Source organism: Mus pahari, chromosome 12, assembly GCF_900095145.1.
Source record: "Mus pahari chromosome 12, PAHARI_EIJ_v1.1, whole genome shotgun sequence".
NCBI lineage: Eukaryota > Metazoa > Chordata > Mammalia > Rodentia > Muridae > Mus > Mus pahari.
The window spans coordinates 46,774,787-46,782,315 of NC_034601.1; positions in this window are offsets into that span (position 1 = coordinate 46,774,787).

Consider the following 7,529-nt stretch of genomic DNA (forward strand, 5'->3'; position numbering starts at 1 on the left):
GAAGAAGAAGAAGAAGAAGAAGAAGAAGAAGAAGAAGAAGAAGAAGAAGAAGAAGAAGAAGAAGAAGAAGAAGAAGAAGAAGAAGGAAAGCCCAAGTGATGATGCTTGAATCTCACTAGTCATAGGAGGCAGACAGAGGGAAAGATCTGAGTGGCAGAGGGGAAATTAAGGGGAGCGAGTGTGGTCTAGGTTAGGTATAGGGAGAGATAGGAGAGAGGGCCAGAGGGGCAGGAGATTGAATCAGAATTAGCAGCTGTTGGGAGTGTGGGGTCGGGTAGGACATCTCTAGGAAGTTTCAGAGTCCTAGGATAGGAGAGGCTCCCAGGAGACTATGGAGGTGACTTTATGTGAGACTTCTAGCAATGGGGATGTGGACTATGATGTGGCCATCTCCTGTAGACAGGCAAGACCCCCTAGGGGAGGGATAAGGACACCAACCTACCCACAAAACTTTCCACCAAAAACTTGTCCTATCTACAAGAAATGCAGGACAAAAATGATTCAGAGACCTAGGGAATGGCCAACCAATAACTAGCCCAACTTGAAATCCATTCCATGGGCAAGCACCAATACCTGACACTATTAATACCTGACACTATTAATGATGCTTGCAGCCAAGAGCCTTGCATAACTGCCCTCTAAAAAGCTCCACCCATAAGCTGACTGAAACAGATACAGAGACCCAAAGCCAAATATTGGACAGAGTGTGGCATCCTGTGAAGAGTTGGGGGAAGGATTGAGGGCCCCTGGTGGAGATAGAGACTCCACAGGAACATGATAAAAGTCTTGGAAAGATCAGGAATTCAGGGCCCATACATAAACATAATAAAAGCAATCTACAGAAAACCAGCAGCCAACATCAAAGTAAATGGAGAGAAGCTGGAAGCAATCCCACTAAAATCAGGGACTAGACAAGGCTGCCCACGCTCTCCCTACCTATTCAATATAGTACTTGAAGTCCTAGCCAGAGCAATTAGACAACAAAAGGAGGTCAAGGGGATCCAAATTGGAAAGAAAAATGAACAGAGTCAACCACCCTTGACTCTTGGGGCTTTCAAAGACTGAGATTCAAGCATCTTCCCTTGGGACTTCCAATAGAGGGAGGTGGACACTAACCTATCCACAAAACATTCTTCTCTAAGTTTGTCCTGACTATAAGATGTACAGGGATAAAAATAGAGCAGAGATTGAGTGAATGTCAAACCAATGACTGACTTAACTTGAGATCCACCCTACAGGAGAGAGAAGGAAGAGGAGGAGGCAGGGAGGTGCAGGAGAAGAAAAATTTAAAAAAAATTATATGAATAAAATAAAAATAAGGTAAAATTATTGAATTAAAAAAAGAAAATCTGACAGAAAATCACTCTTATATTTTGTTGCTGTTGAATTTCTCTGTTGGCCATATGATCTTGGGCAAGAAATCTACCATTACAAGTAGTTTGTTACCTTGGTCCTGTTGAGCTTCCCTTGGAAGAAAGTATTTTATTTTCATGTGTTAAGAGGTTATCAACTGGAGATTATTATTGGATTAAGGAGGAGACCATGTATCCACTACTTATTTAGCTCTAGGATCCCATTTGGTGTAGACCTGTGCATGTCCTGTGCATGCAGGTTCAGTGTCTGTGAGTTCATTTATACATTGGCCTCCAGTGCATGATTCCAGGGGGTCCTCACTCCTCTCTGGCTCTTACACTGTTCAGGCATCCTCTTCTTTTGGGATTCTTGAGTCCCGAGGAGAGAGATTTGATGAAGACTTTATTTTAGGGCTGAGTGTTACAAAGTCTCTAAAGGTACGATGTCTCTCTCAGGGTGTCTGTATTTGTTCCCACCTGCTGCAGGAGGAAGCTTTTCTGATGATGGCTGAACAAGACAATGATAGAGTGAGTATACTAGAATATCATTACAAGTCATTTTGTGGCTCAGTTTTTTTTTCTTATTGTTATTGTTAGTTTTTAGACCTGTAGTATTTGGTTTTATGCTAGGTACCTGGTATAACTAGTCTCCAGTTCTTGGTCACCCAAGCCATCTCAAAGAATTGGCGTTAAGTTAAATCATATTGGGTAGTAGCCCCCACAAGTCTTGTGCCATCATTGCCCTAGAGTACCTTGTAGGCAGTACACAATTGTAGATAGAAAAGTTTGTTTTTTACATTTTCCTTTTAGTAGCTTGCAGGGTAATTTCCTATACCCAAAATGGTATCACAAAGGGGTGAAGGATCGATGTAGGTACCAGCTCAGCATCTCCATATTCAATAAATTGCATTAGTGTTGTCTTCAACATATGGTCCTGATGTAAATTTGTGGAGAACAATCTATAAGGGAACCGAACCCTTTGGCCAATAACTCAGTTAAATGTACTCTAATCTTCATGCTGGCAGCTTCATTTGGTGACAAGAAATGGCCAGGTGGGACTCAGCCTGCCTGATTACTTGGTAATTGCATTCAGATTGCCTTTATAGATCTATATATTTTAGGAAGCACCTATTGTATCAGGTTTCCATACTAACCCTCAAATAACTTTTTATTTTATCTGCCATATCTAACATTTCTTTCCTTGTTCCACCTTTCACCTTCCCTTCTCCACTTGATTGTCCTGTGTCAGCCTCTTCCCCAATGCTCCATGATTCCATATCTATTCTATTTCTCTATCATAGAAAGCCTATGTTTCCTCTAGTCCCTTTCTCTATACTTCTTTTTTTCATTTCACAACAAAAGAACAAGTTCATTTAAAGTTAGATGCTCATACGAAATACTTATTTTGAAACAGGACATTATAAAATCAAAGACAAAAGAATGAATTGTTTAATTTGTGAGTCCAAAATAGTTCAGACTGTTTCTTTTAGAGTATCAATAACATATCAAATGTTCTAGTTCTCTTTATCTGCCCTGGATGGGCAGGGGAAAAAGTACAGTCAGTATAACACGAGGACCTAACAGTGGGTCTTCAGCACCAGAGCCACATATAAGTGGAGCAGAGGAGCCAGCATCTCTAGTTCCACTGCTGGTTGTTGTAGGGAGGTGAGTCCAGGAGCTACTGACCAGCCAATCTAGCTGAAAAAAAGAACTCCAGGGTCAATGAGTGACATTATCTGAGGAAGAGTTCTAATATTAACTTATGGCTTTCAGGTACACATGTACATATATATCCATGTGCACACATGAACACACACATTAAAAAAGCAAAAATTGCCAAAGATTCATGAACATGTCTAATGCTACAAAACAGGAATGTGATAGCACTCTCTGTCACTAATTCTAACTTTTTTTTCCCAATTTTTATTAGGTATTTACTTCAGTTACATTTCAAATGCTATCCTGAAAGTCCCCTATACCCTCCCCCTGCCCTGCTCCTCTACCCACCCACTCCCACTTCTTGGCCATGGGATTCCCCTGTACTGGGGCATATAAAGTTTGCAAGACCAAGGGGTTTCTTTTCCCAATGATAGCTGACTAGGTCATGTTCTTCTACATATGCAGCTAGAGACACGATCTCTGGGGTTACTGGTTAGTTCGTATTGTTGTTCCACATCTAGAGTAGCAGACCCCTTCAGCTCCCTGAGTACTTTCTCTAACTCCTCCATTGGGGGCCCTGTGTTCCATCCAATATCTGACTGTGAGCATCCACTTCTGTGTTTGCCAGGCACTGGCATAGCCTCACAAGAGACAGCTATATCAGGGTCCTTTCAGCAAAATCTTGCTGGCATATGCAATAGTGTCTGGGTTTGGTGGCTGATTATGTGATGGATCCCTGGGTGGGGTAGTTTCTGGATGGTCCATCCTTTCATCTCAGCTCCAAACTTTGTCTCTGTACCTCCTTCCATAGGCATTTTGTTTCCAGTGGTTCTAGAGACTGTAGCTTGGTTATCTTGACTTCACCGCTAATCACCATATATAAGCAAAATACAGACCATATTTGTCTTTCTGATTTGAGACACCTTACTCATGATGTTCTAATTCTATATATGTACCTACAAATTCCATTATATAATTTTTAACAGGTAAGAAATACTCCATTGTGTAAATGTACCATATTTTCTTTATCAGTCATTTCATTGAAGGACATCTAGGTGGTTTCCAACATCTGGCTATTATGTTTCCAATGTCTGGCTATTACGAAAAGAGTAACCATGAACATGGTTGAGTATGTATGAGTGTATATCCTTTGGATAAATACTGAAGAATGGTATCAACAAATTTTGAGGTAGATTGATTCCCATCATTCAGAGGAAGCAGAACACCTATTTCTATAGTAGGCTGTTGAGTTTTCACTCCCCTCAGCCATATATGAGTGTATATCTTACTCGAGACCATTTGCTGCATGTGCTGTGACTTCTTTTGTTGATCCTTGGTATTCTAACATGTGTCAGATGAAATCTCAGAATAGTTTTTTGATTTGCATTTTCCTGGTACCTATGGATGTTGAACATTTCCTTAAGTGTTTCTCAGTCATTTGAGTTTCCCTATTGAAAATTTTCTGTTTAGGTCTGTATCCCATTTGCCTGAGTAAGACACTGTTGAGCAATGGTACCAAATTTTCTATATCTGTCTCATTTCTGTTGAGGGGCATCTAGATTGTTTCCAATTTATGTCTATTAGGAATAGAGGAACAATGAAGATAGTGTGACCCTTAATAGTTGTCAGTGGTATTTGGAAAACAGTATTTTCATCTCTCACTTGGCAAATGTGAAAATGCACAGAAGTTCCAACTCCTACGCTGTGGTCTTAATGAAGTCTTCATTGTCTGGTTACTGTAACATCAGAAGCCTCATGTACTTGGTTTTCAGAGCACTGCACAGGAATGAATAGACTCTATGTGGACCCTGTTAGGGCAGAGGTTAAAATTCCATTCCAAACACATGCCCCTGCTGATTCACTAACAAGAGCAAAGGCACCAGCAGGAGTTCTGTGGTACAGTGCTGATGAGCCTAATTTGCAGCAGATGCTCTAGTCCCTGAAAACAAAGAATGGAAGTAAATGAAAGAGAGGAAAATGAAGACTTCAAAGTATATCACATTCCCAATGTACCTTAGTGTTGGAGAAAACCCAAGTATGTGCTATTAAAAGATCAAAATTATAGTAAAAATTTGTGAGAACTCCATCACCACCAACCTTTAGACAGTTCTCCAAGGAAAATAATTTGTAATAGATTTTCTATGTGTTTTCTACTAATTTGATCAATTACTCTTGAAATTGGGTGTAAGTTTAAATTCTCCAATTGGACAATTCTTGTTTATTAGGGTTTTTTTGAAGAAAGGATGACATAATTGTCATACAGTTAGAGGAATCAACAAGATGAGGAATTGACTTCATATATGTCTTGATTAAACTACTCCATTTTCTTCATTTATTTAGTTAATGCGCTCAACTTGCAAGAAAATTGTGTAATAATTTAATGCTTGCCATTTTCTATACAACAGAATTACCTAGCAGTTACAATAGAAAATGTTAGAAAATATATTTACATATAAATGAATATTCTTTACAGAGGAGATGCAATATATTATAATTTCTTTAAATATACCTTCCATTTTGACATCTTTTAAGGTATATACAGGCTTTTATGTTCATGCTTTTATTCTACTCTTTTGATCTATACTTAAATTCACATCTTAAAAATTTAAGTCTTATAAATTTGTTTTCTACATTTGTGACTTTCCTATTGGATATGTTTATTGATGACAATCATTATCTCATCTATATTAAGTATAAAATAAAAAGTTTTCATACTAACTAGAACATATTCATATAAGTCATAGAAGCTGGAAACATAATATTGCCTCTTGTCAATCTTCTTTTTTGTCACCCAGATCTTGAAGAGAAAACACTATTGCTGAAAATACAGCCCACATTGGTTGTAAAATACAGAGAAAACCATCTGGTATTAAGCTGAAACTTCCTGTTCAATAGTTGTCAAAGTGACAGAAAGGAGTGATGGAGACAGATAGCAAGAAAAAGGCAGTAAGAGTCTTTTACCAAGCATAAGCCCGAAAAAGCAAATTTGGGGTAATGTGTGCCTACATGTATACAATAGTGCTAGAATGGTTGTCGGCTAACCAACTGTCTGCTGTTTCAGTTTGTGGTCCATCTATCCCATCGGAAGAAATGTATATCAGGCTCTGAAAACCTGATTAACTTATGACTAGAGATAGTATAGGCATATTTGAAATGCTTGCTACTATTGCTTGGCTAAATTTATATACTCAAACTACCATATATAATATATATTACACACAAACCCAAGTGTGTGTATATATGAAACTATCAAAAATGAACTCATTTATTAAAAACTGGAGATAAAAAAGATGGCAAAACCTGAAATGAAAGAATTCTGAATGTAGAAGATAGGAAAGTGGGGTGTTTCTCAAAAAGTATGGCAGCTTTGGAAACAGACCTTTTGCAGTTTCAAAATATATTATAAGTTCCATTGATAACAGTGGTTTTCAATTTCTTTTTTTTTTTTGATTAGATATTTTCTCTATTTACATTTCAAATGTTATCCCTTTTCCTAGTTTCTCCTCCCAAAATCCCCTATACTCTATCTACCCCCTCGCCCTCCTCCCCAACCCACCCACTCCTGCTTCCTGGCCCAGGAATTCCCTATACTGTGGCATAGAACCTTCACAGGACCAAGGGCCTCTCCTCCCATTGATGACTTCGTAGGCCATCCTCAGCTACAGCTAGAGCCATGAGTCTCTCCATGTGTTTTCTTTGATTGGTGGTTTAGTCCCAGGGAGCTCTGAGGGTACTGCTTAGTTCATATTGTTGTTCCTCCTATGGGGCTCCAAACCCCTTCAGCTCCTTTCTGTAGCTCCTTCATTGGGGACCTTGTGTTCAGTCTCATGGATGACTGTAAGCATCCACTTCTGTATTAGGCACTGGCAGAGAAATTCAGGAAACAGCTATATCAGTTTTCTGTCAGCAAGCTCTTGTTGGGCTTTGCAATAGTGTCTGGGTTTGGTGGCTGTTTATGGGATGGATCCCCAGGTAGGGCAGTCTCTGCTCCACACATTGTCTCCATATTTCCTTCCTTGAGTATTTTGTTCCTCCTCCTAAGAAGGACTAAAACATCCCACTTTGGTCTTTCTTCCTGAGCTAAATGTAGTCTGTGAATTGTATCTTGGATATTCTGAGCTTCTGGGCTAATATCCACTTACCACTGAGTGCATATCATGTGTGTTCTTTCGTGACTGGGTTACCTCACTTAGCATGATATCAATTTTTTATGTGGCAAGTTCAAATAAAATTGAAAGAGTTTAAGTTTATAAATATTTTTCTAGAATGTTAGTACTTTGTAAACTAGTAAAATTATGGAAGGCACGCTATGTTAGTCTGGGTTTCTATTCCTGCACAAACATCGTGACCAAGAAGCAAGTTGGGGAGGAAAGGGTTTATTTAGCTTACACTTTCCACATTGCTGTTAATCACCAAAGGATGCCACAACTGGAACTCAAGCAGGTCAGGAAGCAGGAGCTGATGCAGAGGCCATGGAGGGATGTTCCTTACTGGCCTGATTCTACTGGCTTGCTCAGC